The 27,704-nt window shown below is 41.3% G+C and overlaps 1 protein-coding gene and 2 pseudogenes across 1 annotated transcript in view; all 3 read right to left on the bottom strand.

Moving 5' to 3' along the window:
- Positions 1 to 27,704, bottom strand: part of LOC105468408 (putative uncharacterized protein CXorf42) — a 108,553-nt gene that overhangs the window by 75,127 nt on the left and 5,722 nt on the right.
- Positions 3,767 to 4,497, bottom strand: LOC139360616 (swi5-dependent recombination DNA repair protein 1 homolog pseudogene; annotated as a pseudogene).
- LOC139360617 (elongation factor 1-alpha 1-like) lies at positions 11,980 to 15,802 on the bottom strand (annotated as a pseudogene).

Here is a 27,704-nt window from a genome sequence, read left to right as displayed (position 1 = left end):
GAGAATTGCTTGAACCTGGAAGGCGGAGGTTGCAGTGAGCCAAGATGGTGCCACTGCACTCCAGCCTGGGCGACAGAGTGAGATTCCGTCTCAAAAAAAAAAAAAGTGTAGCACCTCTCCTGTCTTCCTCCTGCTCTGGCTGTGTGAAGATGTACCTGCTTCCCCTTCTACCATAATTGTAAGTTTCCTGAAACCTCCAAGTCATGCTTCCTCTACAGCCTGTGTAGCTGAGTCAATTAAACCTCTTTTCTTTATAAATTACCCAGTCTCAGGTATTTCTTTATAGTAGTGCAAGAACAAACTAATACAGAGCAATTTCTTAAAACTGCTCCTCCCTGAATCCTCACTCTCACAGCCAGAGACCTAGTTGCCATCTGCAATGGACTTAATTGTGCCCTGCCTCAAACTCCTATGTTGAAGTTGTAATCCTCAATGTGACTGCATTTGTAGATTCAGCTTTTAGGCGATAATTAAGGTTAAAAGAGGTCACAGGGTAGGGTCCTAATCCAATAGAACTGGTTGCCTTATAACCTTATAAGAAGAGGAAGATTGACCAGGCATGGTGGCTCATGCCTGTAATCCTAGCACTTTTGGAGGCTGAGGCGGGTGGATCACCTGAGGTCAGCAGTTTGAGGCCAGCCTGGCCAACCAACATGGTGAAACCCTGTCTCTACTAAAAATACAAAAATTAGCTGGGCATGTTGGCACACCCCTGTAATCTTCTCAGCTACTCAGCAGGCTGAGGTAGGAGAATCACTTGAATCTGGGAGGCGGAGGTTGCATTAGTAAGCCGAGATCATGCCACTGCACTCCAGCCTGGGAGACAGCAAGATTCCATCTCAAAAAAAAAAAAAAAAAAAAAAAAACTGAAGATTTTCTCTCTCTCTCCCCTTCCTTCTCTCCCTCCCCACTCTTTCTTTCCACTGGAATGTGAAAGGAAAGGCCAGTGAGTACACAGAGAGAAGGCAGCCAACTGCAAGCAAGGAAGACGACTCTCACCAGAACCTGAGCACACTGGCATCCTGACCTTAGACTTCCAGCCTCTAGAGCTGTAAGAAAATAAATCTGTGTTGTTTAAGCCAGCCAGTCTATGATATTTTGTTGTAGCAGCCCAAACAGACTAAGACGCCATTCTTGATACCTTCTTCTTTCTCAGCCCGACATATAATATGTCAGCATATCCTGTGTGCCCTTCCTTCAAAATATGCTCTGAATCTGGTTACTTACCACTTCCACTGTTGCCACCCATAACCAAACTGCTATCATCAGCTTTTCCCTAAACACCTGCAATAGCTCCTTACTAGGCTCCTGCACTCATGCCTGATTCCCTCCCATCTGTTATCTTCATATTAGCCAAATTAGTCTTCCCCAAACCTACATCAGATCATGTTAGTGATAAAAAATAATACAGTGGCTTTCCACTGTACCCTAGGACTTGATTTAAAATTCTAAGCATGGCTTTCAAAGCTTTGCCTAATCTATCTCCTGCTTTAACTCTTCAAACTACTGGAGCCTCTCTTCTCACTCCTCACCATCTAGTCACATGGCCTCTTTTGGAATATATGAAAATATCCCAGCTTGGAATCACTGCCCATCATCTTTCACCTGGCTCATTCTTATTTATCCTTCAGGTTCAGCTTTCATGTCCCTTCCTTGGAGTGGCCTCCCATGACCTACATCCTAAATTAGAAGACTTTGTATTCTTTCTAGTTTTACCATGTTCTTTACATTGACATACATACCACCAGTTTTGTATTTATTGGTATATTGTCTGGCTCCCCAGTTGGGTGACCAATTTCATTAGAGGAAGGGAAGCATCTGCCTTGTTCACTGACGTTATTACCAGCACCCAGCCGAGGGTTCAACAGGAGTAGGGACTCAGTAAACATGCGTTGAGTGAGTGAATAAATGAATAGACTCTATGAGGTTGATGTTTTTAGTTCAGAGTAGTTTGGTGATTTACTTGCTGCCACACAGCTAGCAAGCAGACATAAATGGGCAAGATCCCAGAATCATAGTTCCAAGGTGAATACATAATCTAAGAGGCTGCTAGGGGGTGAAAAATGGAAGAGGGCCTGGAGTGTGAGACAGGTGAAAAGATTCCAGACCATTGATTCTAGGGAGATCTTTCTCTGGGGTGTGTTTTGGCAGGTGGAGTACATATTCAATATTCACATTTGTTGAAAAATAGCTTCTGATTTCATAATAAATATATATTGCTGAAAGACTATTCCGGTTGATAAGGATAACAGAAAATACAGCATTTCTTCGCTGAGGGCAGATTTTTTCAGTTTATTAGAGGAGGCAAGTTAAAAACGTGACTAGGAAACTGCACGAAAGCTTTCTGCCATTCCCCTGACTGGAGCTAAGGTCTCCTGGGGTGCAGGAGACACCAAGGTTTGGGTCGTGCCGGGACTATGCTCATATAGTGGAGAGTAGGTCTTGGGGACACAGCAACTCACAGGCTGCACATTCCCACCCACCCCTCACCCCAGCAAACTGCACATCATTCCACCCCTATCCCACAGACTCCCCTTCACAATTCCCTAATCTGTATATTACCTCTCAGGCTCTACACATGCCCCACGCCAGTCCCCCTCTCCAAGCTCCACTTTACCCCACATCACCCCTCAGACTTCACATTACCTCCTAGAATCACATCACCCCACAAATGGTGAGAAACAGCCATTTGTGAAAAGTGAATTTGGAAGGTGCTGGTCAGGAGAGCTGGGTGCAAAGCCAGAACCCTCAGGCAGAGACGGCGTGAGGGCCAACTCGACAGAAGGCGCCTGAGAGCCTCTTGGCAAAGGCCATGCAAGGACACGCGCTCCTGTAAGTACAGCCTCCATGCCTGGGTTAATTCCTAGACAGGTAGTGAGCCAACCGAGCCAGCCACCCACTTTCTAAAAAAAAATCTACTCTTTCTCGTTGCCCTCCTCTGCTCAGCATCGTTCACTATGCCTCGAATATTTTAAATGGCCCTATGGATATCTGTAAAACAAAGGCTAGTAGTTATCATTATTATTATCATTAATCAGATATATAGATAAAAGGCGATCCTAGGAACAAAGCCAAGAATCTGGAGTAAGGACAGCTAATGGGGATTGTGTTTGAATAGTTTGCTTTTGTTTCTTATTTTTCTTGGGTTGTGATGTGTGTTGTTTCAACATATGGCAAAAACAAACAAACAAACACACTCTGTTAATGTATTGGTCAGAAAGTGTCTTTCTGGGAAAAGGCACTTATTTTCCCAGAGTGATTTGACACATTTCTGGTGAAATGCGTTAACATTAACGTTCCTTTTTTTTTTTTTTTTTTAGTTTTGGACATATGGGTTTAATTACCTGCTAGATTATCAGATGGAAATATGTGGTAGATGGATGTAAACAAGGTGCATAAACTTAGGAGGCAGAAATTTTTAAACTTTAGGTTTAGACATTCACTAGATTGGACAATTTTTTTTTTAACATTTAAAATAAAACTTTTGGCCACAATAAAACGATTGTATTAAAACTAGTTTCCAGAACTGCCCAAATGACTTTTTAAACATGATTTAAATGTCAAGTTTTCTTTGTCAAATCTATCCAAAATACTAATTTTCCTTTTAGAACTTAGTTTATAATTTATATATTAGAGTGCCCTTAATTGATGTTCACTGGGATACCTTCCTCTGAGCCCTAATGGTTTCTATCTTCCCTTTAAAATGAGTAAGTATCTTTTAATTAAGTTATCATTCTCAAAGATATTCTGGAGCAAAAATCAGGAATTAAACATCTATAAATTATTCTTCACTTCTGTTATAGTGTAGCAATTTATCTTCTAACCCGTAGTAGTCTATAAATTGAGTAAGCCTTAGTTTCTTGTTCTCTTCAGACACAGGTGACTGCAACTCAAAGCAACAGCTGGCTACCGCTTCTCCACTTCTTTATTAACAATTGTAATGGAGATAGATCATTCTTTGTCATACAGTCTGAATAGTTTTAGCCTCTGAAGAAGGTCTTCTTTCTCCTGAACCTGCTTCACCAATTTGCCTTTTTCATCGTTTAATCTTTGTGTAGAAAGATTCTCATCCACAAACTCATTTTGGAGAGCACTGCATGACCCCGAGTCACGTGACTGAGATTCACAGACATTGAAATTCTTTAAAGTATTTTTCAAATTTGTATTTTCTTCAAATTCACTGTCTATGTGTTTAAAACTTTCTTGAAATTCCAAACAGTTTTCCTCTGTGGAAGATGCTGGTTTCTCTGAAAAGGTCTGATCGTTTTCTTCATTCTCTACTTTAAGAAGTTTCACCACATTATAACAGGAATTAAATGAAGACCTTGCTTTCCTTAATCTTTCTCTAATTGTTGCACTCATAGGTTGTTTTCGTTAACTATTTGTATAGGGAGATGATGGATTTGCAGAGGTCTGAGGAGTGCTAGGTAAAACCACAGCTGAGTCTGATGGACTTTCCATCTTGAAAATGAAATCTTGGTTTTCCTTCGACTCCATAGCAGACTCCCAAGGAAGTCCAGGTCTCAGGCATCCCCCTTCCCCTCAGCAGGGTACCTCCCTCCGCCATCCCCAGCGAGAGCAAAAAGCCAGCTTTCCCTTCTTAAAGGACTCATGGGAAGGGAATAATGGAAATAATAACTTCGCATGCTGAAGAAAACAGATAAAGTGTGAAGAAACCATTTATCAACATTTAAATCTCCACACACTATTTGTTCTTTTTTAAAAAGAACTTTGCTAAGAATCAGCTCCATTAAGTCAAAGAATGTTAGAACACAAAGGAACCTGCAAAATTAAATCACGTTCTTGTTATATATGTGAAACAGGAGACCCAGAGAGGGTAAGTGACTTGTCCAAGGTCACAGAGCACTTGAGTGCAGTCAGGGCTGATTTCCAGTCTGCAACTCAAAAGAGAAGCAGTGTTTCTCAGTAAAAGAACAGTGGTGTGAGTTTTAAAGATTTTATTCTATTCTTTATTACGTGATTATTGTAGGAAAAATTGGGACAAATTTTAAATTACCTAGAATCCTACCACTTCACAATGATCATTGTTAGTATTTTTGCTGTATAATTTTCCAGACTTTTTAATGTATATGAATACTGGTAAATATGTTTACTAAAATTGGATCACACTGTCTGTACATCTCTGTAATATAACTCCTAACAGATGCAAAACTAGTCCACTGAATAGATTAACTTCATCAGTTTAACCAGTCCCTTATTGATAGATAGACAGATAAGCTTTTTCAAATGTTAAACCCTTATGAAAGATGCTGCACTAACTATTCCTGTTCAGACATCTTTTGCTGAAGTGATTTCTACCTACTGATCAGTGTGAACTTTGTAAGAATGCAGTGATGTAGACTGGGTTTGAACTGTGGCTCTGGAACTTACTGTGTGTCTTTACACAAGTCATAACCTTTCTGTGCTCCAGTTTCTTCATCTTTAAGTGGGAATAATCATACTGATAGCCTAGAAGTGTTAAAAGGATTCAATAATACATGTAAAATAGTTGGTTAATACCTAGCATGTAGCAAATCCTAAATAATATTAGTTATTATTATTACCACAATGCTGAAGAAAACTGGCTCTTCAAAATAAAGCCCATGATTTTCTATTACTCTTTAAAAGAGACTAGCCAGAATTTCACAGAGAAGGTTTTAGATGCAAAACTTCAGTAGCTAAATTAACATTTCCTTTTTTCTAACTTAATCTATGGAGAAGAAAAGTAATAAATTTAAATTATGTGTGGTCTGTTGAGCTAGGTTACTATGTTCTATCTATATAACTTAATGCCAGTCAAAATTTAAAAGGCATAGCTTTTCATCAAACGTTCTTGTCTTAGTCTGTTTTCTGTTGCTTATAATAGAATATCTAAAACTGTGTAATTTATAAAGAAAAGGAATTTATTTCATATGGTTATGGAGGCTGAAAAGCCCAAGGTCAAGTGACTGCATCTGGTGAGGACCCTTTAGCTGGTGGGGATTCTCTGTTAACTTCCTAGACAGCACAGAGCATCACAAGGTGAGGGGGCTGAGTATCCTAGCTTGGGTCTCTCTTCCTCTTCTTATGAAGCCACTACCATGATAACTCATTAAATCTATTGACCCATTAATCCATGGATGGATTAGTCCATTCATGAGGGCAGAGCCCTTATGACCCATCACCTCTTAAAAGCCCCAAGACTCCACCTCTCGATACTGCCACACTGGGGATTAAATTTCAACATGAGTTTTGGAGGGGACAAATATTCAAACCATAGTCATTTGTAAGTAAAGTAAGTAAAAAATCAACTGTTTTGTGATAAATAAAGTTGCTCACCTTTCTTTCCCCTTTAGAAAATGCTCAAAGCACGGCTTACCCCATAAAATAAGCAGAATATCTTTACAGCCATCTGTCTAGCCTCCTGGTGCCTTCAAGCTATTCTCCACCGCTTTTCTGTTTTATCCATGGGCCCCCAGCTATTTCGTATTCCTCAGAGGGGTGGGTGAGAGCACAGAAGCCGAAGTTTTCACCTCTGAAACTTTGCTTTTAAACTGAAAAGATATCCATGTGTCACACTGGGATTCATTTCTATCTGAAGCTTTGGAAACAAATCACAACTTTTACCAAAGCCTATACAGTGAATCTAATTTATGTGTCACCTTTATTTCACCAATGGTTGCTTTAAAAATAAGGGAACACTCACCCTCTTTGAAAAGCTGGGTGGAAGGTTCAGTGTTGGATGGCTTATTTCAGAAGTCAGAGGTCAGTGACCAAAATTCATGGTGACCAGAAGCATTCCAAAATGCTGCCAGTAACTCCATGCTTACTGTTTCTTCCTCTTCTGCTCTGCTGAACATTGTGGACATAGACACTCAGGATTGTTGGGGTAGATGATACTGGTTAAATGAGTCCTTCTTGGACACAGCTTTTGTTGAATGTGAGCACCAAACACTGAGAAGTCCTTGTCCATAACTGATGCGCAGAATGACCCATACGTTTTTTGGTTTGGGATTCTTTCTTTTTTCTCTACTGTGTGTTATCCTTTTCTCTAATAGTGACCAGTCACATTCTACTGGTCTGTATTTGTCTCACAGTTGTTGAAATGGCTTTGCCAACTTAGCTAAGCTAGAAACATAGTTTCCTGGAATTGCCTTCCCAATATGGTTCTGAGACTGGACCAGGAGGAAAATTTGGGCAGGGCTTAGGAAGTGGGAGTGAAGCAACAGATACTATATTCTGAAGTTTGGTAGGACCAGGCACTGTTGCCACTGGCGTACACTGGCACTGATCCACTGGCACACCTTGTTGGTGTGGGGCAGCAGCAGGACCTGCAGCAACTCCAACTCTGACAGGATCTCCTTCTTCAACTTCTCCAAGTCCTAGGTCAGTTGTGTGTGCATTTCCATCACTATGGATGTCAGCTCTTTCTCTAGGTTGGAGGCAATAAGAGACAGACGCAGGTTCCAGTAAGTCTTCACAGGATTTACTTTGTCCTAGATATTCAAGTTAATCCTTGCAGGTTCCAGTTTGTCCTTGCTTTCCCCCACACCACATACACCTCTTCTTCCCAACTGTGGGCCCTGAATATCTACAGTGATTTCAGACTGCCATAAGTGCAGAGACAATAGCCTTCCATAGATTTCTTCCCCTGTGTAAGGTACATGGATGTTCTTTGGTCAAGAAATAGGCCAAGGTGAATATCCAGGCCTGCATGACTCAGTGAGTTTGGCATGCAGGCAGATACCTCCACTTGTTATATAACCTGTTTATGTAAGTTTATACTTCACTCTAAGCCACTATTGTCTGTAAAAGGTATAACTGCCCTGCTAACGTTCTACAGGGGCTCTTGGGACTCCACTCGGCTCAACATGGCTTACCATGGCGGGCACGCTGGTGCCCAGAGAGAGAGCCAAAGCTGTCCGTCTTGCAGATGGACAGGAGGGAGCCAGCACACAGCTTGGCTTGCTCATGCCCAGAGAGAAAGAGTTAAGCTGCTGACCCTGAAGGCAAGGGAGAGCCAGATACACAACTGTCTTTGGGAGCCACTGGCTCACGCAGCTGAGACAGGGCGAACAGTGTGAGAGCTAGTGTGAGAAAGCTGTTAATAAAAGCTGCTGCTGAATAAAACCATATTCACCTGCCTACGGCCCCCCAAGTGTTCTTTCTGCTCATCCACCAACTCCCTCTGGACTTCAGCATGGGCTGGACCTGGATCCCGGGACCTGACAACTGGTGATGAGAATGGGATGAGGTGAGTGGGCCCCAGTCCCTGAGGGCTCCCGGGTTGGCTTTGTGGCCGCAGCATGGGCTGTGATACCCGGTGGTGGCTGTGCTGTGAAGATGGGCTCCAGTGGAAACATGGGAGGCAGTGGGTGGGTCTCCTGTGAGTATGGAGAAGGCACTGAAGCACCTGGAAGTGCACAGCACTGAGAAGAAGCATGCCTTTGCTGGCAGAGTCAGATGAGTGTTTGTAATTGTGCTGTGGGAAGTTCATGCCCAGTTCTTGTGGGACTCAGTGCAGGGAGGAGGAAGAACCTCCATGGCAGGCTTGCCCAATGATCCACCACAAAATAGATCATGAGCAGCTACTGGGCCACACGAGTAGGCCCAGAGACCCCCTGCTGTGGTGGAGCACCCTTCCTTTGGTGCCTGTGCCCCTGCTGAGTTGAGGGAGTTAAGCAAATAATGTCGGTAGTCGTGCACAGACTTAGTGCAAGTCATTTGGGAGAAGGACCTTGCTGCGCAACCCAGTCCCGCTCAAGCATTCCAGTTTTCAAAGAGTACCTGCTACAGTTGGTGGAAGTGTAAAGCCTTTTCTGTTTGATAAGAGAACTGGCCGAGATGCCCAGCTTGGAGGGCACCGGACAACAGGAGCCACATTTGGACTTGGCAATCCACTGGTCCCTGACCCCCGGATAAGTTTCTGGGCAGAGCTGCATTTATTGACAACTATGAAGACTGGTCAGTGAAAGTGAAACCTGTATCTCTGCATCTTGGCATCAGCTGCTTGGCTTTCCGCTTATGCGCTATGTATGTCTCTCGCATCCATACCTGAAGACATTCTGGGTGGATGTTTTGCATGGCTTGGCAGCTGTGTCATCTATCACAGACTTAATAGACTACTTGACAACGGAACTTGGCAGTGCCATTGTGTGGTGGACTTGGCTAATGCATTCTTGTCAACTGACAATGCTCCAGAGAGCAAGTAACAATTTGCCTTCATGGGACAGTGACAATGGACTTTCACAGTGTTGCTGCAGGGCTACTGTATAGGCCCCACCATATGTTGTGGTTTTGTTAATAATGTTTTGTTAACCTCTGATTCTCTTGCAGGTTTAAAAGTGGCAGTGTCCCTCTTGCCTGGGATTGGGGTGATGAGGCTGAGACAGCCTTTCTGGGTAGTAAACTAGGGTGCTCATTTACACTGAATGTGCATGTAACCACAGATAATTTTGGCTAGGGCCTATAGCAGTGCATGGAGCACTTGGAAGCACCAGTGGGCTGTTAGTCCCAACTGTGGACGGGACCTGAGCTCTGGTGCTTACTAATAGAGAAGCAGTTATTAATAGTGGGATGGGTGCATTCATGGGTAATGACCCCCTGGACAGAGACAGCACAGACATCCACTTTAGCGAAGTGGGGTGCCTACTTGAAACGGTGAAGTATGCTAAGTACAAAAACCTTAGCAGCAAAGTTGCAAGAGGTCTTGGGACCTGTAGTCCTAATGCAAGATAAGGCCATGGGGCCTGAGGCACTCCTAATCCCTGAGACTTCACCATTAGGAAGGGTATCCCCTCATTCCTGATAGGGCATGGCACACAGCTAGATCTAGCTGGGGTGCAGTCCAGCCTAGTACTAACACCATGTGGTTTGAAACCAGGTGTGGGCAAGGCGGCTAATAAGCTAAACTCAGGGCAGTGTGACTGGTAATCACCAAGGATGTGACAACCTATGGTGATCTGCGCCAATAGCTGGGCAGTTCATCAAAGCTTATGTATATAATGGGCTTGAGTGCCCGAAAGCTTATGTATGTATTGGGCCTGCATGCCCAAAGCTTGTGTGTCAGGCTTATGTGTCAAGCCTGTGTATGTATCAGGCCTGCATGCCCAAAGTTTATATGTCAGGCCTGTGTGCAAAACCTGAGTATCAAACCTGTGTGCCCAAGACCTAAGTCTCCCTCAGCCTAAGGGGTGGAGTGTAAGGTACACGGATGTGCTTTGGTCAAGGAATAAGCCGAAGTGGATATCCAGGCCTGCATGACTCAGCAAGTTTGGCATGCAGGCGCACACCTCCACTTGTTACATAACCTGTTTGTGTAAGTTCATACTTGGCTCTATACTTGGTATAAAGGTATATTTGCCCTGCTAATGCTGTACAGGGCTGTTGGGGCTCAGCTTGGCTCAACATGGTGGTGGGTGCGCTGGTGCTCAGAGAAAGAGAGAGAGCGAAAACTGTCAGTCTTGCAGATGGACGGGAGAGTGTCAGGACACAGCTTGGCTTGCTCGTGCCCCCAGAGAGAAAAAGAGTTAAACTGCTGACCCTGAAGGCAAAGGAGAGCTGGCTGCACAGCTGTGTGTGGGAGCCGCGGCTCAAGCAGCCAAGACAGGGTGGCCAGTGTGAGAGAGCTAGTGTGAGAAAGCTGTTAATAAAAGCTGCTGCTGAATAAAACCATATTCACCTGCCTACAGCCCCCTGAATGTTCTTTCTGCTCATCCACCCACTCCTTCTGGACTTCAGCATGTGTTGGACCCAGACCCCAGGACCTGACACCCTGCTTCCACAATTGCATACGGTCTAATTACTGTAATCATCCCTTATTGCTTTTCACTCTGCTTCTCTGATCAAACTCTGCACCTGTGCTCAAGTGATTCTTATTTTACATCCAAATTTGCAAATCAGACACAGGATTATAGACGTTACAAAAAAAAATTCAATTTTGAAAAAAAAAGGAAGAGATTTGTACATGACACTTAAGTAACCCATCTATTACCCTTGCTTTCTTTTTGATGTCAAACTTCTTTAAATGGCACCCTAAGTTTATTGCAAAAGCATTTTTCTTCCTCCCATTTTCTCTGTAGTTCTTTGAATATGACTCTGGTTTTTAAAACACTATTTTAATTCGTCAGAAACTTATAAAACATCACATCCAGATCTTAGTCTACTTTATTTCTTTGTACTCTTAACACTGTTGACTACTCTCTCTTTTTTCCTCATTAAATTTGGTTTTAATGGGTCTCAAATTTCTGTGACAGGTATTTGGTCAAGTTGTTTCCGCTAAAAAGTGCTGATTTTAAAAACTAAATAACTTAAAACTACCAGATGCCAAAAAAAAAAAGTTCACAAAACATTCTCCTTTCTTCCGAAGGTTTTACAATGCATTGTTATCATTAACCAATCTTTTACGACTAAATTTAAGTGGCCAATTGAAACAAACAGTTCTGAGACCCTTCCATCACTGATTAAGACTCAGGCCAGGCACCGTGGCTCATGCCTGTACTCCCAACATTTTGGAAGGCTGAGATGGGTAGATCACTTGAGCCCAGGAGTTTGAGACCAGTCCGGGCAATATAATGAGACCTAGTCAGGCATGGTGGCACATGCCTGTAGTCCCAGCTACTTGGGAGTCTAAGGCAGGAGGACTGCTTGAACCCAGGAGGCAGAGGTTGTAGTGAGCAGAGATCGTGCCACCGTGCTCCAGCCAGGGCAACAGAGTGAGAACCTGTCTCAAAACAAACAAACAAACCAAAAAAAAAAAAAAAAAAACAAACAAACAACAAACAACAACAACAACAAAAAAGACGGGGGTGGCATGTTTTAGGGATAATATTCATTTAGACTTCTGAGCTTTCTGGACAGACTTGGTGACCTTGCCAGCTCTAGCCACCTTCTTGTCCTCTGCACCCATGGCAACTGTCTGTCTCAGCGAGTTTGGCATGCAGGTGCACACCTCCACTTGTTATATAACCTATATAACCTGTTGTGTAAGTTCATACTTGGCTCTATACTTGGTATAAAGGTATATTTCCCCACAAAATGACCCAGAGAAGAATAGTCAGATAGTCAGAATATTCAGAGAAGCTCTTAACACACATGGTCTTGCTAGGAACTACAATCATGGCAGCATCATCAGATTTCAAGAATTTAGGGCCATATTCTAGCTTTTTACCAGAATGGTCATCTTTTCTTTCAGCTCAGAACACTTGCAAGGAATGTGAGATGTGTGACAATCTAGTACAGGGCATAGCCAGCACTGATTTGGCCTAGATGGTTCAGGATAATCACCTGAGCAGTGAACCCAGATGCTTCCATTGGTGGGTCATTTTTGCTGTCACCAGCAACACTGCCATGATGAACATCTTTGGCAGACACATTCTTTTTTTTTTTCTTAGAAAGAATGTAATGCATGTTTTTAATCAGAACAACAACAGGAACAACAAAAAAATTAAGTATGGATATGCCAATAGAGTGTTGAATCCAGCAATGGACACAAATAAAGGGCAAATGCTTGACAGAGACAGTTGTAAATAATATATGTACCTCTTACATTCCCCCATTTCATACAAAAGACATTCTCTTTGGAAATATGGTTACAAATGTAAATCACTGATTTCTTTCAAGACCACGATGATTCTGTAATAAATATCAAATTGTTCCATTTCAGATTTGTAAAAGGATTCTTTCAGATATGAAGACTTGGGAGCAACTGTGAAGCTGTCTTTATTCAGATACTTTGAAATATAAAGTGGTGATCTAAGCCACCAAGAACTGTAAGGCATGCTAACTGACGTTTATAACAACTTAGCCTTCTTGTTCTTTATATCCGATTTTATTAAGTGGGCAAACACCTTGTTCACATTGAGGCCCACATTGTCCCCAGGAAGAGATTCACTCAAAGCTTCATGGTGCATTTCAATAGACTTTACTTCAGTTCTAACATTGACTGGAGCAAAGTTGACCACCATGCCAGGTTTGAGAACACCAGTCTCTGCTCGGCCCACAGGTACAGTACCAATACCAACAATCTTGTAGACATCCTGGAGACACAGACACAAGGGCTCGTAAGTTTGATGACCTGATGGTAGAATAAAGTCCAGAGCTTCAAGCAGCATGGTTCCACTGGCATTGCTATCTTTACAGGTGACTTTCCATTCCTAGAACCAAGGCATATTAGCACTTGGCTCCAGCATGCTGTCACCATGCCAACCAGAAATTGGCACAAATGCTACTGTGTCAGGGTTGTAGCCAATTTTCTTAATGTAAGTGCTGATTTCCTTGTATCTCGTCTGGTGGTAGGGTGACTAAGTGGAATCCATTTTGTTAACACTAACAAGTAGTTGTTTCACAGCCAGCATGTAAGCCAGAAGGGCATGCTCATGGGTCTGCCCATTCTTGGAGATACCAACTTCAAATTCACCAACACCAGCAGCAATTATCAAGAGAGCACAGTCAGCTTGAGATGTGCCTGTAGTCGTTTTTTGTTTTGTTTTGTTTTGTTTGTTTTTGAGGCAAGGTCATGCTCTGTTCCCCAGTCCAGAGTGCAGTGGTATGATCTCGGCTCACTACAATCTCCACCTCCCGGGTTCCAGTGATTCTCCTGCCTCAACCTCCCGAGTAGCTGGGATTACAGATGCATGCCACCACACCCAGCTAATTTTTGTATTTTCAGTAAAGATGGGGTTTCACCATGTTGGCCAGGCTGAACTCGAACTCTTGACCTCAAGTGATCTGCCCACCTCGGCCTCCCAAAGTGCCCAGATTACAGGCGTGAGCCACTGTGCTCGGCCCGTAATTGTGTTTTTGATGAAGACTCTGTATCCTGGGGCATCAATGATAATCATGTAGTACTTACTGGTCTCAAATTTCCACAGGGAAATATCAGTGGTGATACCATTCAGCTTTCAGTTTATCCAAGACCCAGGCATACTTGAAGGAGCCCTTTCCTATCTTAGCAACCTTCTTCTGAATTTTTCAGTGGTTCTTTTGTTGATGCCACTGCATTTGTAGATTAGATGGCCAGTAGTAGTGGACTTGCCTGAATCTACATGTCCATGATGACAATATTGATATGAGTCTTTTCCTTTCCCATTTTGGTTTTTAGGGGTGGTTTTCAAGACAACCTATGTTCTAGTGGCAAACCCATTGCAAAAAAGCTACTTTCTCTTTTCTGAATGTCTCTCTTCCCTTGGTTTCTATGACCAGCACTTTTTGGAATTTTCTCCTATCTCTCCAACTGCTGCTCCCTGTCTTAGTATGCTCACTTCTCTTCTACCCATTCCTCAAGGTGTAGGAGTTGGTTGCTCAAAGTCCAGTTCTTGGCACTTTTGAATTCTCACTCTACCCTCTCTACCTTTATGATCCCCTCCACTCTAAGGGATTCAACCACCATCCCTTCACACTCATGATTTATAGATCTATGCTTTTATCTCAGCTCTCTCTCCTGAATGCCAAGGTCAAGATTCTTATAGTCCATTTAGTTGCAGATGACTCTCAAATTCAACAAGCGCAACCTGACCTATTTATTTACCATGACATGTTCCATGTCCCCTAGCTTGGATAATGGCATTACAATTCTTCAGTCACTCATTCTCAAAACTTCAGAGTTGGGGAGTAATGTCACGAAAGACAGAGTAGAAGCAATCTGGATTCACTCCCCCTGCCCACTGAAAACCAAAAACAACTATCCAGTGCCACATTTATCACAAGAACTCAAAGCCAAAGCTGTGACAATCCCTGAGGCCACAGAGAAGTGAAAAACTATGAGCTGAAAGTGAGAGAAATGGACTTCTCTATCCACAATGCCCCTCCCCCAAACTACTAGACACCACATGGAAAAATCCTCCAAGACTCATGGTTTCTACATTGGAAAAAGTGAGATCAAAGTGGACAGCCAGCTTCCCCATCATCTTGGGTTCCTATGCAAGAAAGTTGTTCCTGTCTCAACTCACAGGAAGCATCACAAGTGCCTCCACCTAAGGACAGGTGGAGACAAACCTTGGAGGTGGGGCCGCATGGCCCAGCACTAGAAACTCGGGGTCTGCTCTCCACTATAGAAAAAGGGGACACCAAATTAGAGAGGTGGTTTAGCAGCACCACACTGTAGGAGGCACCCTGCAGGGAACCTCTGAGCACGAAGCCATAGCCAGCTTCCCCACACAGCTGAGGAGTCCCCTTTGGAATCTCCCCTTACCTGCAATGGGCAGCACTTGGAGAGCTACAGAAAAGCTGTGCTTAGGGCGCCATCTAGTGCTCAAGAGAAGGCAGCAATCTAGGGCTAAGGGAATCAACGGGCAAATCGCACAGAACCTCTAAACACACAAACCAACTCAGACAGGAAAGACTTGAAAAAATAACCAATTCTTTAACGCGAAGACATAGATCTACATACATAAGAAATAACAGCAAACAGTGAACGATGACCTCTCCAAATGGACAAAGCAAGGAACCAGTGATCAGCCCCAATGAGAGAGCAACATGTGAGCTCTCAGATAGCAAAGTGACAGGAGTCAGATCAAGAATTCAAAATAGGCCGGGCGCGGTGGCTCAAGCCTGTAATCCCAGCACTTTGGGAGGCCGAGACGGGTGGATCACGAGGTCAGGAGCTCGAGACCATCCTGGCTAACACGGTGAAACCCCGTCTCTACTAAAAAAATACAAAAAAACTAGCCGGGCGATGTGGCGGGCGCCTGTAATCCCAGTTACTTGGGAGGCTGAGGCAGGAGAATGGCGTAAACCCGGGAGGCGGAGCTTGCAGTGAGCTGAGATCCGGCCACTGCACTCCAGCCTGGGTGACAGAGCGAGACTCCATCTCAAAAAAAAAAAAAAAAAAAAAAAAAAAAAAAAAAAAAAGAATTCAAAATAGCAGTTTTGAAGATACTCGCAATCTCCAAGTTAATACAGAAACACAATTTAGAAATGTATCAGATAAATTTAATGAAGAAATGGAAATGATGAGAAAAAATCAAACAGATACCTGGAACTGAGAAATACATTGGCTGAACTGAAAAACTCATCACAGAGGTATCAACAGCAGAACTGATCAAGCAGAAGAAAGAAAGAGTGAGCTCAAAGATAGTCTATTTGAAAATACATAGTCAGAGAAGAAAAAAAGAAAAAAGAAGGGAAAGGAATGAAGAATACCTACAAGAACTAGAAAATAACTTCAAAAGAGCAAATCTGAGTCATTGGCCCTCAAGAGGAAGTTGAGAAAGAAAAGGGGGTCGATAGCTTATTCAAAGAAATAACAGAAAACTTCCCAAACCTAGAGAAACATATAAATATCCAGATACAGGAAAGTCAAAGATTACCAAGCAGATTAAACCCAAATAGGACTACACCAAAATATATATTAAGCTCTCAGAGGTCAAGGACAAAGACAAGATCCTAAAAGCAGCAAGAGAAATAAAAGCAAATAACATATAAAGGACTTTGATTTGTCTGGCAACAGACTGTCAGCAGAAATGGTACAGGACAGGAGAGAGTGAGATGATATATTCAAAGTGCTGAAGGCAAAAACTAAGAATAATACACCCAACAAAGCTATCCTTCAAACATGTAGGAGAGATAAAGACTTTCTAAGACAAACAAAAGGTGAATGAATTCATCATCACCAGATCTGTCTTGCAAGAAAATGCTAGAGAGAGTTATTCAATCTGAAAGAAAAGGATATGAACGTGCAATAATAAAGTCATTTGGGCTGGGCATAGAGGCCCACACCTGTAATCCTAGTGCTTTGGGGGGCACTAGGCACAGAAAGACAAACATTGTATTTTCTTACTTATTTGTGGGATCTAAAGATCAAAACAGTTGAACTCATGGACGTAGTAGAAGGTTGATTACCAGAGGCTGGGAAGGGTGGTAGGGGAGTCAGGGATGATTAATGGGTACCAAAAAATAGTTAGAATGAATGACACCTACTATTTGATAGCACAACAGGATGTCTATAGTTAATAATAATTTAATTGTACATTTTAAAATAACTAAAAGAGTATAATTGGATTGTTTGTAATACAAAGAATAATCACTTGAGGGGATGGATACCCCATTCTCCATGATGTGATTATTATACATTGCATGCCTGTATCCACACATCTCATGTACCCATAAATATATGTACCTACTATATACCCACAAGAATGAAAAATAAATTTTTTTTTAAAAGTAGAAAGACTTCAAATAACCTAATGATGCACCTCCAGGAACTAGAAAAGCAAGAACAAATCAAACCCTAAATTAGTAGAAAGAATGTAACAAGGCTGGGTGTTTTAATCACATTTTAATCACAGCACCTTGGGAGACTGAGGCAGGATGATTGTCTGAGACCCACCTGGGCAACAAAGTGAGACTGTGTCTACAAAAAAAGTTTGAAAATTAGCCAGGAATGATGGCATGTGCCTGTAGTCCCAGCTACTTAGGCAGCTGAGGCAGGAGGAGTGTTTAAGCCCAGGAGGTTGAGGCTGCAGTGAGCCATGATCGCACCACTGCACTCCAGCCTGGGGAGCAGAGCAAGATTCTGTCTCAAAAAGAAAGAGAGAAAGAGAGGAAGGAAGGAAGGAAGGAAGGAAGGAGGGAAGGAAGGGAGAAAATAATAAAGATCAGCACCGAAATAAATGAAATTGAGATTATAAAAAAAATACAAAAGATCAATGAAACAAATAGTTTTCCAAAGGGATAAACAAGCAAAATTGACAAATCTTTAGGTAGACCAAGTAAGAAAAAAGAGAGAAGACCCAAATAAATAAAATCAGAAAGGAAAAGGAGACATTAAAACTAATACCACAGAAATACCACAGAAATGTAAAGGATCACGAGAGACCATTATGACCAACTACATACCAGCAAACTGGAAAACCTATAAGATGGTTAAATTCTTGGACACATATGACCTATAAGAAATAGAAAGCCTGAACAGACCAGTAACAAGTAATGAGATCAAAGCAGTAATAAAAAGTCTCTGATCAAAGAAAAACCCAGGAGCAGATGGCTTCCACAATGAATTCTACCAAACATTTTAAGAACAAATATAAATTCTATTCAAATTATTCCAAAAAAATTGAACAGTAGGGAATACTTCCAAATTCATTATATGTGGCCAGCATTACCCTGACAGGAAAACCAGACAAAGGTACAACAACAATAACAACAACAACAACAACAACAAAAAAACTACAGGCCAATATTCCTGATGAACATAGATGTAAAAATTCCCAATAAAATACTAGCAAACCAAGTTCAACATCACATTAAAGAGATCATTCACCATGATCAAGTGGGATTTGCTGCAAGGATGTAAAATGGTTCACCATACACAAATCAATAAATGTGTTATATCACATTAACAAAACTAAGGACATTTTTGTCCATGATGATTTCAACAGATGCTGAAAAAAGCATTCAGTAAAATTCAGTATCTTTTCATGACAAAAACTCAACAAACTGGGTATAGAAGGAACATATCTCAAAACAATAAAGGCCATATATGACAAACCCACAGCTAACATCATGCTGAATGGGGAAAAATTGGTAGTCTTTCTGGGGAAAAATTGGCAGTCTTTCCTCTAAGAACTGAAAGAAGATAAGGATGACCAATTTTACTATTTTTATTAAACATAGTCCTGAAAGTCCTAGCCAAAGTAATTGGGCAAGAGAAAGACTTAAAGGGCATCCAATTTGGAAAGGATGAACTTAAATTATCCTTGTTCATTGATGACATGATCTTATATCTGGAAAATCCTAAAGACTCTACCAAAAATTATTAAAACCGATAATCAAATTCAGTAAAGTTGCAAGATACATAATCGACATACAAAACTCAGTAGCATTTGTATATGCCAACAGCAAACAATTGGAAAAATAAATCAAAAAAGCGATCCCATTTATAATTGCTACAAAAAAAAAACCCTAGGAATAAATTTAACCACAGAAGTGAAAGATCTCTTACAAAGAAAACTATGAAACACTGATGAAATAAATTGAAGAGGATACAAAAAAAAATAGACATCTCATGCTCATGGATTGGAAGAATTAATACTGTTAAAATATCCATACTATCCAAAGTGATCTACAGTGGTCTCTTCACTCTATTGATTGTTTGCCTTGCTACCTATATAATATGATACAAAGTGATCTACAGATTGCAATCCCTACCAAAGTGCCAACAACATTCTTGATGGAAATAGAAAAAACAATCCTAAAATTCATATGAAACCACAAAAGACCCCAAATAGCCACAACAATCCTGAGAAAAAAAGAACAAAGCTGGAAGCATCACACTACCTGACTTCAAAATATGCTATAAAGCCATAGTAACCCAAAACAGCATAATACTGGCATAAATGCAGGTGTATAACCTTCCAGGCACCTCTGTGTGTTCAGCAATCTGGAAGCTCATCAAATCTCATTGTTCAAGAGTTTTTATAGTTCTGGTGTCCTATGGCACAGTAGGGTGACTATAGTAAACAACAAGGTGTTGTAGTTCTCAAAATAGTTAGAAGAGAGGATTTATATGTTCCTATCACAAAGAAATAATACATGTTTGAGGTGATGGATATGCTAATTACTCTGATCATTTGATCATTACACAATGTATACATGTATCAAAACAAAATTACATTAGGCTGGGTGCAGTGGCTCATACCTGTAGTCCTGACACTTTGTGAGATCAAGGCAGGAGGATCGCTTGAGGCCAGGAGTTTGCGACAAGCCTAGGCATCATAGTGATACCCTATCTCTACAAAACATTTTTAAAAATTAGTTGGGCATGGTGGTGTGTACCTGTAGTCCTAACTACTTAGAAGGCTGGGGCAGGAGAATCCCTTGAGCTCAGGAGTCCAAGGCTGCTGTGAGTTATAATCAAGCGACTGTACTGTACTCCAGTGAGGGCAACAGAGTGGAGACCCTATCTCCCAAACACACACACACCACATTACACCCCATAAATGTGTACAAAATCATGTCAATGAAAAATACTTCATTTTATGTTTTTATTATTATTTTTAGAGACAGGGTATCACTCTGTGACCCAGGCTTCAGTGCAGTGACCTGATCATAGTTCACTGCAGCTGTGAACTCCTGGGGTCAAGCGATCCTCCCACCTCAGCCTTCCGAGTAGCTAGGACTACAGGTATGCATCATCATGCATCGATAATTTAAAAAAAAATTTTTTTTTGTAGAGATGGGGTCTTGCTATGTTACCCAGGCTGAACTTGAAATCCTGCCCTCAAGCAATACTTCTACCTCAGCTTTCCAAAGTGCTGGAATTACAGGCATGAGCCACTATGCCTAGAAAAAAAAATTATTAAAGAGATTTTATAGAACTCATCCCTTAGCCCTGCTTTCCCGCCTTTCCTGGATGTTGGTGGGTGAGGCTGAAAGTTCCAACTTGCCAATCCTCTAATCCTCTATTACCTGTTTTTTCAGGTGACTGGCCCTATCCTGGGCTACCTAGGAGTCACACTCTGAGTTATATCATTAGCATAAACTCAGATGTAATCCAAAGGGACACATTATAAATAAGAAGATAATCCTATTTGTCAGGAAATTTCAAGGGTTTTAGGAGCTTTGTGATGGGAACCAGGGACAAAGACCTAATATATTATAATATCACAGGACTATTTCTCTCAATATGACTTTAAAAAGATTCAGTTTTTATGATGCTTAGCTTCTCCCATGACCAGAGTGACACTATTTGTAGTAAGGAGGGGCAGAACAGCTGGACAGCTGATAGTCAGTTGTCAGGACACTAATATTTCTTTATTCTGTTACCAAGCATAGCATTAACGGAAAGGACACAGTGCAATTCATTAGCTAGGTTTGCATCCAAGACTTGGAAAAAAATGAAAGGGTATTAAAAGTGGGTAGAAACTTTGAAAGGAAAATAAATCTCGGAACCCCCAAATCACTAAGCCAAAGGGAAAAGTCAAGCTGGAAACTGTATCAGACAAACTTGCCTCTCATTCTATTCCTAAATAAGATAGTTACAAAGATTTGTTCAAAAGCTACATACCTCTCTCATAATTTGCCCATAAGGAAAATCATGGACAAAGGACAGACAGAACTCAAAGTCATCCCTCTGTTCCTGTGCAACAAATGCATATCTGATTGCTTCCTTTGCCCTATTGTTTCACTAAGCCAGACTAAGGCATAAGTGACTATTCCTGTAAATTGTGCATTCAGTGAAAGGCTAATCAGAAACTCAAAAGAATGCAACCATTTGTCTCTTATTTACCTATGACCTGGATGCCCCCTCCCTGCTTCGAGTTGTCCCACCTTTCTGGACTGAACCAATGTACATCTTACATATATTAATCGATGTCTCATGTCTCCCTAAAACATATAAAACCAAGCTGTATCCCAACCACCTTGAGCACATGTTGTCAGGACATACTGAGGCTGTGTCACAGGCGCATCCTTAACCTTGGTGTAAGGAACATGGCTGCACTGAAGCCAGGCAGACATAGGCTGAGGTAAACATCCTGCATGACTCAACAAGTTTAGGCACATAACTCCACTTGTTATATAATCACAGCCATGTAGCCATAACATGGGAAGGCTCATCACTCAGCTCAGAGCCACTATTGTCTGCAAAAGGTACAACTACCTTGCTGAGGCTGTACAGGTGCACCCAGAGAAAGAGAGAGAGCCAGAGCTGTCTGTCTTGCAGATGGACAGCGGGAAGCCAGGACACAGTTTGGCTTGCTTGCACCCAGAGGGAAAGAGTTAAGCTGCTGACCCTGAAGGGAGAGCTGGCCGTGCGGCTGTGTATGGGAGTAGCTGCAGCAATTAGCGAAGACAGAGACAGTGTAAGAGAGCTGCTGAATAAAACCATCTTTCACCTGCCTACGCCCCCCACTCCCTTGACCCGAGTGTTCTTTCAGCTATCTGCCACCCATCCACCCACTTCCTTTCGACCTCAGCATGGGCTGGAACCTGCCCCTGGACCTGACACTTGGCAAAATAAATTTTCTCAATTGATTGAGACTTGTCTCAGATACTTTTTAGTTAATTGCATAGACTGAACTAATAGAAAACTGAAATAATTATGACTTTTGCTCAAAATGTTGCTCATCCTTTGTTTTTCAGAGCCAAGAAAACTTTTCTTTAGAGCTATTTACAGCTTTTAACACTTAAGTATACTTGTATAAACAAAATTTAGAGCATATTTCTCTCTACCTGATCTCTCCAAAATTTGGAAACTAGTTGTGCGTATTCTTAACTTACAGCAATATAGTTATTTGCATAAGTGCAATAAGAATCTATTTTCTTTTGTAACAGGACATAACTGGAAAAACTGGTTATTTTACCAAGGTATTGACAGGAATAACATACTTTTGGATACAGATTCCTTTAAGAAATCGAAGTTGACTTACAGGGCCAATAAAAGCCCCTTGTAAAAGCTATCCTCGTACCTTATCTACACAGTCCCTGTACAGTCTCCTAACGTGTGGTAAGTAAAGAATGTCACTTTCTGACAGGCCCAGGAGACCTAAGTTTTCTTGGGACCTCGAGGTGAGGAATTCACCCAATTAATACAAGTATTTGCAGGCACAGGTTGGGCTTAAGGCATTAAAGTTGAATCTAAGATTCCTTGTGGAATAAAGTTCCAGCAAAGTCAATTTTAAAAAAAGAGAAGACTATATGACAAATAATTATTCTTGCTGACTTTATGCAAATACTCCAGCCATAAGACTAAAACTTATTTTGCAAATGAATTTGTCCTTTGATTTGTCTTTAGTGAAAACAGGACTGGAAAGAGAAAAAAAAAGTTTCAAAATAAACTATAGTATACCTGTTAGATTCCAGTCTTGCCTAGTGTTTTTCAATTTTTACTATTTCCTATAGTTTAGACTGAATTCTAAAATTTTTCCTGGCTACAAGTCTCCAAAATGATGTTTTCAAATTGTCCTTCTTTCCTTTCCCTTCTTCCCCATTTTTCCTCATTTAAAATCACTAAATATTAAGCTGTGCTTTCTTCAAGCCCTGCAAACTGAAGCTAGACAACTTCAGAAGAAAATAACAGCAACCTATTTACATACACAAGCCACTTTCATACCTGCCTACTGATGCATGGACTTCAGAGTAATATGGCCTATATAGATTTTCCAGGATTGTTCTTGCTTGTTTGTTGTTGCTTTTCTCCCTTCCTCCCCCTGTTTTCTCTTCATAGGACATGAGACTTCACAACCTACTAAACATGAGCTTTTCCAATAACATGGGACCTACTCATCTAGGAATAAAGCATCCTAGCCATGAGAGATCAGACAAACCTAAGACCAGAGGACTCATTTTCTTCTAAAATGCTTTCTCTGAAAGATTTTTAAAAGGCGGGGGGGAATATAAAAACAAAATATATCTCGGGACCCCAAAATCACTAAGCCAAAGGGAAAAGTCAAGCTGGGAAAAGTCAAGCTGGACAGGACAAACCTGCCTACTGTTCTATTCCTAAATAAGATAACTACAAAGATTTCTTTAAAAGCTATGTACCTCCCTCATAATTTGCTCACAAGGAAATTCCTTATGAACAGACAGAACTCAAAGTTATTCCTCTCCTCACGTGAGACTAAAGGATATCTGATTGCTTCCTTTGCCCTATTGTTTGACTAAGCCAGACTAAGGGATAAGTGAATATTCCTGTAAATTGTGTATTCAGTGAAAGAATAATCAGAAACTCAAAAGAATGCAACCATTTGTCTCTACCTATGACCTGGAAGTCCCCTCCCCACTTCGAGTTGTCCTGCCTTTTTGGACTGAACCAATGTGTATCTTACATATATTGATTGGTCTCATGTCTCCCTAAAAGGTATAAAACCAAGCTGTGCCCCGACTACCTTGGGTATATGTCGTGAGGACCTCCTGAGGCTGTGTCACAGGTGCATACTTAACCTTGGCAAGATAAATTTTCTAAATTGATTGAGACCTGTCTCAGATACTTTTTGGTTTACAAAACAAAGCCAGAGGCCTAGTCCAGAGCTTGGCAAATAGTCTATGCTCACTAAGGGTGAGCTGAAGGGAAGGCTTGCAGTGTTAACTTTCCTAAGATATTTTAGTAATAACATAATAGTCTCTCCCATTGTGGTTTAAAATTTCAATAGCACATAGATTTGCATGTTATATTTTTCTATTAAGATATGAACTGTTAAATATACTGAACCAATTCTCTTTCTCCCCTTGAAGGTTTGGTTTAAGATTAGGAAGGTCAAGTAGAGAAGATATCAGAAGGCTTTAGATTTTAGATATATGTCACCGATTGCCATCGATCTCCCTGTCATCGAAATCTTGGATGGGCCCTATAATGCCATCCTTGTTCAGGAGCCCAATTGGAGTTGGGTTCTTGTAGTGCCACTGTAGCCTAGAATATCCAGGCTTCCCATGCTGTCCTTGACTCCTCTGTCTATGCCTTGCTTTGCCCTGACTTTGTTTGGCCTGGTATAGGCCCCTGTCATCAGCATTCATTTGTAGTCTCCATTTTCTTAGGCCTGTTTTTTATAAATTTTTCCAAAATATTTTTCTGCCAGATTCGAATTCTGCATGGCACATCCTCAAGTGCAGTTCACCAAATGTCTGTTAAATGAATTGACTAAACAAAAAAGTCAGTGCACCATTTTTTATAAGGCACATTTTATATTAAAACAAAGCTGTGAATTCCTTGTAAACATTGGTTCCCAGGACCCCTGCAGATACCAAAATCCATGCATACTCAAGCCCCACATTTGGCCCTGCAGAATCCAAGTATACAAAAAGTTGGCCTTACCTATCTGCAGGTTTTGCATCCCACGAATACTGTATTTTTGATCTGCATTTGGTTGCGGGTGTGAAACCTATGGATATGGCGGGGGGGGGGGGACGCGGGGGCAACTCTATTGAAAAAAATCCACATGTAAGTGGACAAATGCAGCTCTAACCTGCATTGTTCAAGGGTCAACTGTATATCTGTTTTGTGTGCCAAATAAAATATGGATAAGAATTTCAAAGGAAAAGTCATTTAAACAGAATTACAAGGAAGCCCCATTTTATGAGCTGACATACCTCAATCACCAATAGGCCCTGTACATCTCACATACATACATATGCAAAATGGCGGTGGGGAAAGTCCCTAGTAAAAGAACAGTGTTTCAAGACAGGGCCCGTCTCCATTTGTGCTGAAGAGCTCAGACACAACCCTGTAGTCTAAAGGAATCTTCCTAAGAAGCTACTCATAGGGCTCTATGGGAAGGTGGCAGCCAAACATCTATCTAGTATATTCCAAATTCTGTTCACTGTCCTCCCTTTCTGTGGAGGACATAGGGAAATAGGAACCATTCTGGCCCAAAGGTCCTCTGCATCAAATGGAACACAAGAGGAGACTCCACCAAAGCCAGAATGAGGCCGTTCTCCCTTTTCTCTTCCATCCCCAGCCCAGAAGGCATATTGTTGCATATTCTCCAGCTCAGAAGCTGACAATCATGCATTCAAATGTATTTTGTCTCATTCAACCTCCTTGAAAGGACCCTGGTTCCTGATGATAAAAACACAAAAAGGGAACCTTTTGTTTACTGCTAGGAGAAGCAAGAGGGAGGAGGTAGTTCCCTGATTCATATTCTCATCAAAAAGAAGCAGTCAGACCTTGGCTTTCTTTATGCTGTCTTCCTCATGTGAAACTGCTAGGCTAGAAAACAAAAAAAATTTAAAAATGGAGTGTGATGAGAGTTGAGGAGTTATTGTTAATTATTTTAGGCATGATAATGGTATTGTAGTTATGTTTTTAGAAAAAGAATGTGCATCTGATATGATATGCCTCTGTCCCCACCCAAATCTCATCTTGTATTGTAATCCCCACATGTCAATATAAGTGGAGGGGTCTGTTGGGAGGTAATTGAATGGATGGGTTTCTCCCATGCTGTTGTCATGATACTGAGTGAGTTTTCATGAGATTTGGTTGTCTGTTAAGTGTCTGGTGCTTCCCCATCTCACTCTCTCTCCTGCTCCCATGTCAGATGTGCCTTGCTTCCCCTTTGGCTTCCGCCATGATTGTAAATTTCCTGAGGCCTCCCACGCCATGCAGAACTATGAACCAATTACACCTCTTTTCTTTATAAATTACCCAGTCTCAAGTATGTCTTTATAGCAGTGTGAAAACAGACTAATATACTGTCTTTTAGAGAAACATGCTGAATTGTTTATAAATGACATTATACCTGGGATTGGTTTCAAATTAATTAGGGGGCAGTGGCAATTTCTCACAAGTTGTTAATTGTTCAAGCTGGGTACTAGGTGCCTGAGGGATCATTATACCATTCTATGTATGTTTATACACATTTGACCTTTTCCATAATAAAAATTAAAGAAAAAAATCTGGCCATCTGTTTCTTTTCCTTTTTCTTAGCTGTCTTTGCTCTCATTTTTGTGTCTTCATCTGCAAATTAAAACACATTATAATTTTGAAAAAGTTACCTTTAAAACCTCAATACTTTTGAGTAAATATATATGCTTTTGCTGTCTCTCATTTGTTGTTACACAGAAATTTATTCATTCAAACATTTATTACTATTGTCAGGAACTGTGCTAGGCACTGGGGATATATACATTATTAAAGTCACATTAGGTATTAGATGATATGAGAAATTAATGTTAATTTTTTCATAAGTTAATGGTATTATGGTTAAGAAATATCATTTTAAAGAGATGCATAGAAATATTTTGTATTGAAGTGTGATGACATTTGTAATTTACTTTGAATACCTTAGTGAAAAATCTATATTTGAAGCAAACATATCAAAATGCTAACAAATGTTAAACCTGAGTACTAAAGTATATAGTATTAATTACACTATTCCCTTTACTTTTCTGAACATTTGAAGATTTTCATGATAAAAAGGGAAAGAAAACTACGTGTGTGTTAGAGTGGGGAAGGAGAACGCTTTCTAGGAGCTCAGTCTAATGGAGGAGACAAATAGGTAAAGAGATTGATACAATCCAGAGTGACAGAAGCTTGGGTTGCTCTGGACACACAGAGGAGTCTCAAAATCAGACTGATTGGAGGAGGGTGGTTGAGGAATGGTTGACCAGGAAAGGTGGCTCTTAGAGTAGTTATTTGATTACAAAAGTACTGCATGCCCATTGTTGCAATGAGTAAGCCAAGCTTGTTGGAAAAAGAGACTGGTATTGTAGGCAGAGGGCCTCTCTACCAAGTAATAGAGTCAATAGAAAGAACATAGAATACTGAGGAAACAGAAAGCAGTTCTAGCCTGGGCAACACAGCATGACCCCACCTCTACAATATTTTTTTAAAAAATAGCTGGGCATGGTGGCGCCCGCCTGTGGTCACAGCTACTTGGAAGGCTGAGGCAGGAGAATCACTTGAACCCTGGAGGTGGAGGTTGCAGTGAACAGAGATCGAGCCACTGCCCTTCAGCCTGGGTGACAGAGGGAGGCCCTAGGAAGGAAGGAAGGAAGGAAGGAAGGAAGTTAGTTTTCAGGCTACAGAGTATGGTGCAAGAAAGAGTGACAGGGTATATGTGATTAGAGAAGGATCAGTCAGGGTCTGAACTTTACCCTGAGGGCTATGGAGAACTATTGAAGGATTTTGAGTATGAGACTGACATGCTTAGATGTGTGCTTTAAGAAAGTTTGGTTTTCCAGCAGCAAGGAAGTAAAGTGACATTGGGGACCAGGAAACTGGGGCAATATCAGAGGAAGCAGAGCCTTTGTGGAATATGCCAACCAAGAAGAAGAACCCTCTGGTCAATTAT

Source organism: Macaca nemestrina, chromosome X, assembly GCF_043159975.1.
Source record: "Macaca nemestrina isolate mMacNem1 chromosome X, mMacNem.hap1, whole genome shotgun sequence".
Lineage (NCBI taxonomy): Eukaryota > Metazoa > Chordata > Mammalia > Primates > Cercopithecidae > Macaca > Macaca nemestrina.
This window is presented reverse-complemented; position numbering and strand designations above follow the sequence as displayed.